Consider the following 12242-nt stretch of genomic DNA (forward strand, 5'->3'; position numbering starts at 1 on the left):
AATTTAACCCCTGACGAAGGGCCGAATGGAAGGCCCGAAATGCATTGGGTAATTAAGACTCATGCTAGTGGATTAAGACTTACGTAAACCCTCGGGGTGCAGGATGAAGCTTGGATAAGCACTTTTGTATCTTTTAGAAAATGGTGAAAACGTAAGAGTCTCTTGTGTGACTTGCATCACAATGATGACATTTTGGATTAAATGTGGATTATAAAGACAAATAAAGGAATGTGGATTACGAAGATTAAATAAAAACATTTGGAAGAAAAAATGAAAAGAGGATTGGCATTTGTTAATGCAATGTATATTAAGCTGTGCATCCATCATGGGCGACACGTTGCTCCGATTCAGTGTGTTTGAAAATGCCACTTTTAGAAAGTAGGCATTTTCTTGCTACTAACCTAATAAGGCTCTCACCTCAGTCTGGGTCTTGTGGGGATCCCAAGCTAGAAAGGTGTAAATCTTAGGTTGTAGGGGAGCAACCAGGCTGCTTCCTACCTGGTGTCCCAAATATTTTGACACTTAAATGCTGCTGTAACTTGATGGGCCTGAACTTATTTGTCATAAACTGCCACTACACCGTTAACACTTAAGTAGTTTGGAGCACTAAGATTTGACTCTACGGGGTCTGCAAGACAGAACAGTATAACGATCCTTCTAGAAGTAACAGCCCCTGCTCATCTGATGGGTAGGGCTTGGTAGCTGAGATACTTTTATCATGTCAAGCTAGCCACATCCCTTTCATCCATCAAGGTCGTGTCTGGAGGTACATCAGGCCACTGATAAAGTGGCAGGGTCCCCAGACAAGTCTGAAGACTAAAAACAGCAGTGTTCTAGTCAGATATGTTCAATACTTCTAACTCACAGCCTTTCTATTATATACTTCTTTTTTAAAGAAGTGAAGCTATACACATGGTTCCTTATGGGAAGACGGAAGCAACCACTTTGATTAACATAGAGGCCACAACGTCAGTAAGTTTTGGGTGCACAGCGATCAGCTTTAAGACCACCTGCAAATGAGGAGAAAGCCATGAACAAAAGAACGCCTGGAACTGCAGTCAACGTATTGGTAATCGTCAAACACTGACCTGAGGCCTGGCTCCTAGTATTTCCGGGCTAGAAGGGTCCCCTTCTAAAATCTTCTCATTAGGATTGGTGTCAGTACAACGCGGATTTTTACAACGCATTCCGTTACAACTGAATTTTTACAACGCAGGATCCATTACATCGGATGCCATTACAACGCATGGCATTACATAGCAGATGCTATTACAACGCATACCATTACATCGTAAGTATAGGTAAGTATACCTTTTTTTTAAAAATGTTATTAAGTTAATTTAATTAATTTAATGTAATTAATTTAATTAAAATACATTTTGAAATAGCCATTAATTTAATTTAATAAAATAATATCTATTTAATAAATGTAATTTAAAAAAAAAGTAAATAATTTTATTTAATTAAAATAATGAAATTAATTTAATGTACATATTTTTATAATTGAAAATAAATTAAATTAATTGAAATAATTTATTTAATTTAATTAATTTAAATTATAAATGTAATTAATGTAATAAAATTAATTTAATTTATTAAATATATTTTAATTAATTTAAAAATGGTAAATATAATTTAATTATCCCAAAACACAAACCTACCCCTGAACCCTACAATACCCCTGTACCCCAAAAACCAAACCCTGCCCTAAAACCTAAAAACACCCCTGTACCCCAAAACCCAAACCCTGCCCTAAAACCTAAAAACACCCCTGGACCCCAAAACCCAAACCCTGCCCTAAAACCTAAAAACACCCCTGTACCCCAAAACCCAAACCCTGCCCTAAAACCTAAAAACACCCCTGTACCCCAAAACCCAAACCCTGCCCTAAAACCTAAAAACACCCCTGTACCCCAAAACCCAAACCCTGCCCTAAAACCTAAAAACACCCCTGTACCCCAAAACCCAAACCCTACCCTAAAACCTAAAAACACCCCTGTACCCCAAAACCCAAACCCTGCCCTAAAACCTAAAAACACCCCTGTACCCCAAAACCCAAACCCTGCCCTAAAACCTAAAAACACCCCTGTACCCCAAAACCCAAACCCTGCCCTAAAACCTAAAAACACCCCTGTACCCCAAAACCCAAACCCTGCCCTAAAACCTAAAAACACCCCTGTACCCCAAAACCCAAACCCTGCCCTAAAACCTAAAAACACCCCTGTACCCCAAAACACAAACCCTGCCCTAAAACCTAAAAACACCCCTGTACCCCAAAACACAAACCCTGCCCTAAAACCTAAAAACACCCCTGTACCCCAAAACGCAAACCCTTCCCTAAAACTTAAAAACACCCATGTACCCCAAAATTACTTAAATTAATATATTTAATTTATAATATTTAAAAACATAAATAAATAATTTTATTTATAATTAATAATAATTAAATCAATTATATAATATTAAATAAAATAAAATAAAATTATATACTTACCAATACTTACGATGTAATGGTATGCGTTGTAATACCATCTGCTATGTAATGCCATGCGTTGTAATGGCATCCGATGTAATGGATCCTGCGTTGTAATAGCTGCGTTGTAACAACATTACGACGTAAAAGTTGCGTTGTAAGTGTTACATACCTTCTCATTACCATCCTGAGACTTTTATGGTGCTAACTGTAAGGGGAGGGGGACATTGATGATACCTGTATTGTTGAGTTTTTAACCCCTTCGCTGCTCATGACGAGCTCAGCTCGTCATGAGGCACACTGGAGCTGTGCTTCTGATGAGCTGAGCTCGTCATGAAAAATGGGAATATAGGATCTCCAGCACAGGAGGGGAAAAGTCATAGCAGCCAAATTGTTAAACATAGCTTTAAGCTGACGTAATGCTGAACATTAAGTCAACAGAGTCCAGTTTAAGGAAACTGTTGGTGATTTTGTTCTGGGACATTATTGCTTTGTGGCTGGATCCTGCATTTGGACTGAAGATGCCTGAGTGGAAGGAAGTGGGGTACCCAAGTATAAAAAAAGAAAACTATTCAATTAAAAAACTACCAGGCTTTTTCACATGCATAGTGCAAAAGATGAAAGAAGGGCATATTATTTCTCTAATTGACATAACATCTGGATCTCCAAGTAAACGTGTGCTTTTTTTGAAGCACGCAGGTGATGAGCAGCAATATGGATTAGAATGTGATGAATGGGGTCAGATAAGAAACAACGTACTACCGCCTAGAATAAGCCCTTGGGTCTTTAAGAATACGGATGTACCCGAACAAGCCAGAGAAAGAGCACAACTTTACTTTCAGGAAAACGAGGGAACAGTGGACTCAGCATATACCTTATGGGAAGCATTTAAGCCAGTAATAAGGGGACACATTCAGGCTCACATAGGGGGATGTAATAAGGAAAAACTGATACAATGGGACACACTAGAAGCAGAAGTGGCTGTACTTGAGGCCAGGAGGGGGAAAGGGCTGACCCACCACTCTCGCATCGCCTCAACATCGAAAGACAGGAAATGAGGGATCTTGCCAACAATGCAGCAAGATCAGCTGCCTTAGCCACACAAAGAAGAATATACAACTTAGGGTCCAAGGCCAACAAAATGATTGCCTGTTTAGAAAAGAGGGACAGGGAAAGAAATAGGGTGGCTGGGGGGATAGACACAGTACCGTTGAGGAGATAGCGAGGGCCTTAGCAGACTACTACAAAAGGGCCTATGCATCCACCCCCACCAGATAATAAGTGGACTGGAGGGAATTATTGGCTGAGATGTGGTTTCCAGTGCTGTCTTATGAAGATAGGGAAGACATTGAGAAAGATGTAACAATCAAAGAGATAACGGGAGCCATACAAGACTAGCAAGAAGCGAAGGCCCTGGGGTCGAACGGGCGACCGGCTGAGTTATTCAAGGGTATGGCGAGCGTGCTAGCACCATATTTCCTGAAAATGTTCATTGAGGCCAGAGAAAGAGGCTGCCTGCCACTAGACCAATGGACAGCTACTATTGTAGTAATTCCTAAGGTGGGCAAATCACCAGACCAATGTGGCTCCTACATGCCCATATTCTTGCAGAACATTGAAGTTATAATCCTTACTAAGGTCCTGGTGAACCGTCTTTTGGGGACTAATCATGACACTGATACACCCCGATCAATCCGAATTCATGCCTCACCGGAGCACCAGGCTCAATCTCAGACACCTATATGGTGTGATGCACTTGACAAAATCCCGCCCAGGGGAGGAAGCAGTGTTGCTGTCATTAGACATGTGCATGGCATTCAACAGTATCAAATGGCACTATCTATTATTTGAATTATTACAACCTCAAGAGAAAAAATGTACTTTGAAAAAGATTACAAATTTCAATAGAAGTCACAAGTTGAGTCGTGATTGAATGACCTGATTTCCAGTTGGAATCCTGGCAGTGCACCAAAGGGATGCTTCCCTTAGGGATAGCGAACAATTTTTATTCAAAATGATGACATTACTGTGTATGCTATATGTTCTCCAAAACACCCTATATCAAGTACCTGATAGATTCTTCAGGGAAGAGGATTGCGAACTGCGGAAACTACTGTTGGATGGGTGAGGAGCAAGAATTGTATTGACCAAACTTCAGAGAGGGGTATATGAGGGTGATGTCACTATATCAGATCTTCAAAACTATTACTGGGCATCACAACTAATAACGATAAACGACTGGATATTCGTGGACAGAAACGACCCTGCCTACCAGGTAGATCACTGGGTGATGGGGACTAGAAGATATCCAGGAGCGTTATACCGGAGATGGCAAGGAAATGCATGCCCCGCACACGAAGACTGTGCTGGAGGCGTGGAAGAGGGTTAACAAATTCCTCAGGTGGGACGATAGGCTGACTAAACGAACTCTGTTATGGGATAGTGATATGCTAAGGGAGGTGGGCAAACTACAGGGTTTTGGTAAGTGGAAACTGCTAGACATAGCACATCTTGTTGACGTATGGAGGGGCCCAGGCGATAATCTTTTTAGAAGATCTGCAAAAGGAATACCAGTTAGCCGACACAGAAAGATACAGATATATACAGCTGGGACATGCACTCCGTAGGCACATTAGAGAAGGGGAATGAATCCATGAGTACAGCCTACTTGAGGATCGACTCATACTAGACCCAATCCCAGAAAAGGCACTATCCTGTACACACAGGAAGATTCTTAATAACTCACCTGACCTGCTGAGGACCCTACGGGAGGCCTGGGAGGCCGATATTTGCCTACTAGAAGATGATGATTGGGTAGAGCCTATACAGAGCCAAAGAGAGGTAGCAATCAGGGTGAGATTTACACTAATACAAATAAGAATTCTTCATAGGTCCAATTCCACTAGCACAATCATGCATAAGTTAGGGCGCACTTACATGGATCGTTGTATACGGGCTGTGATCAATGAGGTACCCTTTTCCACATTATCTGTGAGTAATGTCGGGGGTGACTAGGCAGGAAATTCCTATGGAGGCCAGATGGCACATACTATGTGTAACCAGGCATGGTTGAAATATCAGAAAATCTGACTATTAGTAGCGGCAATGGTGGCCAAGAGGAACATCGCCAGAGCATGGGGGCTGCCCTTCCCGACAGTGGGTGTATGGAAGGCCGATCTTGATTGATGTAGCACAGCAGAAAAGATAGTATATGAAAGCAGGGGCTGCCTTCAGAAATGGGAGAAAGTGTTGAACCAATGGGAGAAATACAGGAACCCATGAGGGGGAAGAGGGAGGGTGGGAAGATATGAAATTGAGGATAGGTTAGGACGGCGTTCTAGATTAATAGGGATAGAGAGTCAAGATCCGTAATTATTGCTGCAACAATGGATTATAGACTTTGATGTAAAGGTGACTGTATTCAGCTCCGTTGATGTAATACTTTACGCTGCAACTGATGTATGTTTAATACAAAGATTTAAAAAAGAATGCATTTATGATATATAACCACCTATTTATCCGGTAAGGTAAATTGAGCTTACTTAAGGATCTAGAGCTTAGAAAAATTAAGACTCTGGAAGACACTTCCTCACCCAGTCATCATGAAATCAAGTAACTTTTTGTGCTAGTCCTGTCAAAAAATATTAAGATGACCAAGTAGAATAACTGGATATAGCGTCATCCTATAGCAGTAACAAGGATTCCAGAAAAAAACAGAATTTCCTGACATGATGCACTTGGTTAAATAATGTTTTTCTGCCCATGGTGAACATTAGCAGGATTTCACATCCATAAGGGATCCATCAGGGGCTATATCTAGAACATTTTCATTTAGAATAGTAAAAACAACACAAAAAACAGGGAGCTTCACCTCAGCTAATTTACTCATGATTAACACATCTTGGGAAGATAAATGTCCTAGCATACCTTAATATTAAAAGGTCTTGCCTGCCTATAATCTTACAGATTCCCCCACTTTACTTATTGTGATCAAAAGTAGTTCAATCGCAGTCGCTGGTTAATGAAACAGGTACAATTCTATCATGATTTACAAGCATAATGAGACTGGTACATAGCAGCTGAAAATAGGCAACTGTTTTGTATTGTGCTGTTAATAGTTGTTAGAAATGGGGGTCTCTTGTTGGCAGTGATATGCAACCTGTCCAAGGAGGGATCTCTCCTTCTAGTAAGGATAAGGGGATTACACACCTAAGATAACTCCTGCTCACCCCCTTGGTAGGTTGGCATGAGCAGTCAAGCCTATCTCAGAGGCAATATGTAAATCATGTGTACATAACCCTCAGTAACACAGTGAAAACACTCCAAAAGGACACCACAGTAGTTTAGAAAAATAAAATATCTTTATCTAAACCAAACAAAACCACTGCTGATCAGTGCTAAAGTGCAAGTGCTCCAACTGTAAATTGTATTATGATTGGTTTTCCATGATTGGGATATTGGATTTACTAGTAAGTGCCTAGTACAGTGCACTGTGTGTGACAAAGGCCTGTAAAGCAAATGCTACTAGTGGACGTTCAGCACTGGTTGTGCCACGCACACAACTAGCCGTTTCCAAGGTGTCTCAGACCTGCCACAGCAGTGTCTTCTTGCAGTTTCTACTGCCATGTCGACCTGCCAAGTGCACCCACTTGCCAGGCCTCAACCTTCCCTTTTCTTTCATGTAAGGCACCCCTCAGGTAGACCCAAGGTACCCCCATGGGTAGGGTGCGGTGTATGTGAAAGGTAGGACATTTACTAGTGTGTTATACGTGTCCTGATAGTGAAATGCAGTGTATTTAGTTTTTCACTATTGAAAGGCTCCCTGTCCCCCTAGGCTATCTTTGGAGCTACACTGTAACATTTTACAAGCGTAACTTTCCATTGGACAAGGTAGAGAAATGGAGTTTAGGCTTCCTGAACTCAGAATTTAAATAATGAAGATGATTTTTATATTGTGTGTTTGAAAATGCCACTTTTAGAAAGTAGGCATTTTCTTGCTAAACCATCTTGAAAACCTCTGTCTGTTTGTTTATTCACCATCTGGGTTGGGAGTGACAGGAACTAGGGGCATGCATTCAGACCAGACTGACACAAGGGGGCAGTTGAGGTATATCCTGCCTTTCCTGGGTGACTCAAAGTCATGCTGCATATACCCGGCTGCATTTAGAGCAGTGGGAGGAGTTGTCGCTTGCACCTGAATGGACTGAGGATGCCTCTCACAAAGCTGTTCCCCCTTTTGGAGTAAATCTGGCCTGAGCCAGGCAGAAGGGGTTTATGTACGCCAGAGGAAGTTTGTGCCAACTTCATAGGGACTTGTGGTATAAATGTTGGGGCCCTGACCCCAGGACTTTAGAACTCTTTGGGATTCAGGGCCAGACTGGGAACCAAAACTGGCCCTGGCAAAGCACTCGCCCCCCCCCCCCCGGGGGTTGTGGGTGCTGTCGAGCTCTTTGCCAGGGCCAGTGTTCGCCGATTTGTTACAGGGCCATTTTGCAGCCTGCTATGGCCAGTCCGGCCCTGTTGGGATTAAGTAACCTACAAAGAAGAAGAGCTGGAAAAGATGTGCGGAAAGACTACCTCTTTGCTGTGTGCTTTGCTGTGTTGGCCTGCACTGGCTGATTCTGTCTTGGGCAGCGAAAGGACTGGACTGAACTTTCTACAACTTCTTTTTGTGAGTATCACCAAGGACTTGTGGTAGGGCTTGCCCCCTGTTCAAGAAACCTCAGGAACAGCAGAGACGTTGCCTTCCTCTGGGTACCTGCATCTAGAACTGTGTGTTTCAGCTGCTACAGAGGGAAAAAGCAACCCAATGCCATCAACAATACTGCTGCCAGCTCTGTGACCTGAAGGCATTGCAGAGGGCACTGCTGCACTTCACACTACAACCCTGGTCTCACCAACGACATCATCCAACGCTACCACTGAGCCGCTGCGTGCACCACGGCCTGTGGTCACCACACTCCACACCACCTTGCTTCACACTGCCACCCTGGTCTCACCTACGTCACCACTGCAAGCTGGCATCGATGCTGCTGCCTGCACCGTGGTTTGGGGGCACCACTCTTAAGTTACACTATGCACCGCCCTGTCCCGAATTCCAGCACCATCGACTCCATATAATCATCCGATGCCTCAGGTTGCACTGCGACCAGTGGTCCCTGCACACTGCATTGCCCCATCTTGCCCCGCAGCCTTGGGTCTACAAATGACAACGCTTCAGCAACAATGCCACTGCTTGCACCGTGACCTGCCAGCACCGTGATGAGCACCGACCCACTTCGCACAGCAGCACTGGTCTCACCGTTGCTGCTTGATGACTGTCTCTGAGACGCTGGCTGCACTGCAACCTGAGGGAACTGCACACTACACCGCTCCACTTCACACCGCAGCCTTGATGCCTACCGACACAGGTGGTCCTAACTTCAATCTCACAGAGTTTGACCTACACAGGTGTGACTTCAAGGGCCTGACAACTCCTGCACCAACCTCCAGAACGGACGCCTGCTGATGCAGGCTCTTCGGAGCTCATCGCGAGATCCCCGACGCCCAACATTTCTTAAGGTACTATTTTGCGTGTCTTCCCAACACTGTTGCTGGTCCGCGACACAACAGCTAGCCTGAACTGTTGATTGTGTTTGTTCACGACGCTGTGATAGCCCCGGAAGAAGCTATCCACTTTAAGGAACTGTTTTTAAAGTATATATTTTAATTATTCGTATCTTGATAACTGTATGTTGGATTTTTATCATTTTGGTCTTGTTTTACACAGATAAATAGTGGCTATTTTTCTAAAACTGGTGTGGTGTCCTATTGTCGTGTTATCACTGTATTTATGTGAGTAATGTGCACGTTTCACACATTGCCTCTGAGATAAGCCTAACTGCTCATGCCAAGCTACAGAGGGGGTGACCAGAGGTTGCTTTAGAAGTGTAACTCCCTTATCCTGACTAGGAAGAAGGGTCCCTACTTGGACAGAGTACCAACCTGCCAACTAAAGACCCCCATTTCTAACACCCCTCATCTGCATCAACCATCTGAGGGGCCTGTGGTCTGACTGAGCCCGGAAGTGAGTCCCAAACAAGTAGCGTCTTTGCTTCTTCAGTGCCCAGACCATAGGAAAAGCTTCTCTCTCGAATACACTCCACCTCTGTCCCCTGGGAAGTAACCTCCTGCTAATGAAGGCTACAGGTTGGTTTAGGCCCTCTTTGTTTATCTGTTATAGAACTGCCCCCAGACCATGCAATGAAGAGTCTGTCTGTACAACAAATTCCTTGAAGAACTCGGGTGCCTTCTGCACCTGGCAGCCTTCAGGGCATCGAAAGCGGTCTGGCAAGCATCAGTTCAGATCACTTTCCTGGGCTGCTTCCTAGTAGTCAGCTCAGTCAAGGGAGCAACACTGGTGCCATACCCCTTGACAAATGTTCTGTAGTACCCGGTGAGACCTAATAAGGCTCTCGCCTTAGTCTGGGTCTTGGGGGGCTCCCAAGCTAGAAAGGTGTCAATCTTAGGTTGTAGGGGAGCAACCAGGCTGCTTCCTACCTGGTGTCCCAAGTACACCACAGACCGCTGCCCTATTGACCTTCTGCAGAGCCTTCAACACTTCCCAGAGGTGCTGTAAGTGATCCTCCCAACTGGAACTGACATTGCTGAAATCCTACAGTCCAGCCAAGACCTGGTTGACCAATCTCTGAAAGTTGTCAGGGGCATTCTTCAACCCAAAGGTCATCACACAGAACTGGACGTGCCCCTCTGGTGTTGAGAATGCTGACCTCTCTTTGGCCCCATCGGTCAAGGCAATCTGCCAGTCCCAGGCAGGAAGCAAACGTATTAAGGAACTTGGCAGCTCCTAGCTGATCTATGAGCTCATTAGCTCTGGGAATGGTGTGGGCGTCAGTCTTAGTGATGGTGTTGAGTTCACTGAAGTCGACACAGAACCGCAGCCCAGTCGTTGCACCGGGTGCAGCAGCCTTTCGTACCAAGACCACTGAGTTGGCCCAAGGACTAACGCTAGCATCTTGGAAACCTCTTCTTTGATGCTGGCTTTGACCTTGCCAGTCAACCTGTAAATTTTGTGCTTTACAGGTGGACTATCCCCAATATCCACATTCAGTGGGTGACTCCTGAGGTCAAGGAAAACAGAGAGGCAAACTGCCCTATCAACTGGTGATAGTCCCTCTGCTGTTCCAGGGTCAATGTTGGGGAGAGTTTCACACCCTCCATAGACCCATCCTGCTCCCTGGCAGACAGGAGGTCAGGAAGAGGATCACTTTCCAACTCCGTTCTATCACCTGTTGCCAGGAGCATAGTCACTTCAGCCCCCTCAAAGTGAAGTCTGAGGCGGTTCACATGTAGGACCCTAAAAGAGTTCCTTGAAATCTGCAATTTCACCAGATAGGTGACTTCAATCTGGCACTCCACCACCTCAAAAGGCCCAGTCTACTTGTCCTTGAGAGCACCCAACACCACTGGGGCCATGATCCACACTTTCTGGTTAGGCTGAAACTCAACCAGGGTAGCATTCTGGTCATACCAGCATTTGATAGCTTCCTAGCTGGCTTCTAGGTTCATCTGAGTGAGCTTCCGGAAGCACGCATACTGGTTTCTGAAGGACAGCATGTAGCTAAATACATCCTGGGGGGCTTCCTGGGAGCTTTATCCCAGCCCTCTGTCACCGGACTAAGAGGTCCCCACATGGGGTGCCCCTACCGCAGATCAAAGGAGATGAAGCTCAGTCCTCACTGGGGTACCTCCCTGTAAGCAAACAGAAGGCATGGCAAGAGGACGGCCCACTTGCGCCTCAAGGAGTCTGTCAGACCCATGATCATGCCCTTCTGAGTTCAGTTGAATCTCTCAATCAATCCATTATCTGGGGGGTGGTAAGGTGTGGTGAACTTGCAGGTTACACCACCCTGTTCTCACAAAGGCTTCATATACATGTATATGAAGGAATCACTGACAGAATATGGAGAGCCAAAATATCGACCTACAGAATTATCGACGCAAAAATATCGAGGTCAAGAATATCGGCATCCTATATACATTATGGTAAGTACAAAAATAGCGAGGAAAAAATATCAATGTCAAAAATATTGTATTTTTCTTAAGTTACAAAAATAATGTAAAATAAAGTAAATAATACATATAATTAAAATAAACATAGTTACAAATATTATAAATGTTTAAAAATTATAACTAATATATAATGTAAAAATAAACGAAACATATACATATAATATATAATATATATACTTAATAATATTTTTTAATAATTATTTTAGTAAATTGTTTAAAAATATCTTATAAAATAGAAATACATCTATACACATAAAACAATAATATAAATAAAAAATAAATAAATATGTATAACAAATAAAAAAATACAATTATTTTTAATCTTTTTAAAATTAATTATATACTACAATAACTAAAATACTACAAAACAATATTAGACAGCGGACGAAATAACATTACTATTCCAACTCCAAACAGTGCAACAGTAGGGAAAGTGTTGGATAGCGTTGGTTTAAAAATAACTATTCCCACTCCAGTGAGTGCAACAGTAGGGAAAGTGTTGAATAGCGTAGGGGTTAAAATTACGATTCCAACTCCAGTGAGTGCAACAGTAGGGAAAGTGTTGGATAGCGTAGGGGTAAAAATACCTATTCCCACTCCAGTGAGTGCAACAGCAGGGAAAGTGTTGGATAGCGTAGGGGTTAAAATTACAATTTCAACTCCAGTGAGTGAAACAGTAGGGAAAGTGTTGGATAGC

This window comes from Lissotriton vulgaris, chromosome 9 (assembly GCF_964263255.1).
Source record: "Lissotriton vulgaris chromosome 9, aLisVul1.2, whole genome shotgun sequence".
NCBI lineage: Eukaryota > Metazoa > Chordata > Amphibia > Caudata > Salamandridae > Lissotriton > Lissotriton vulgaris.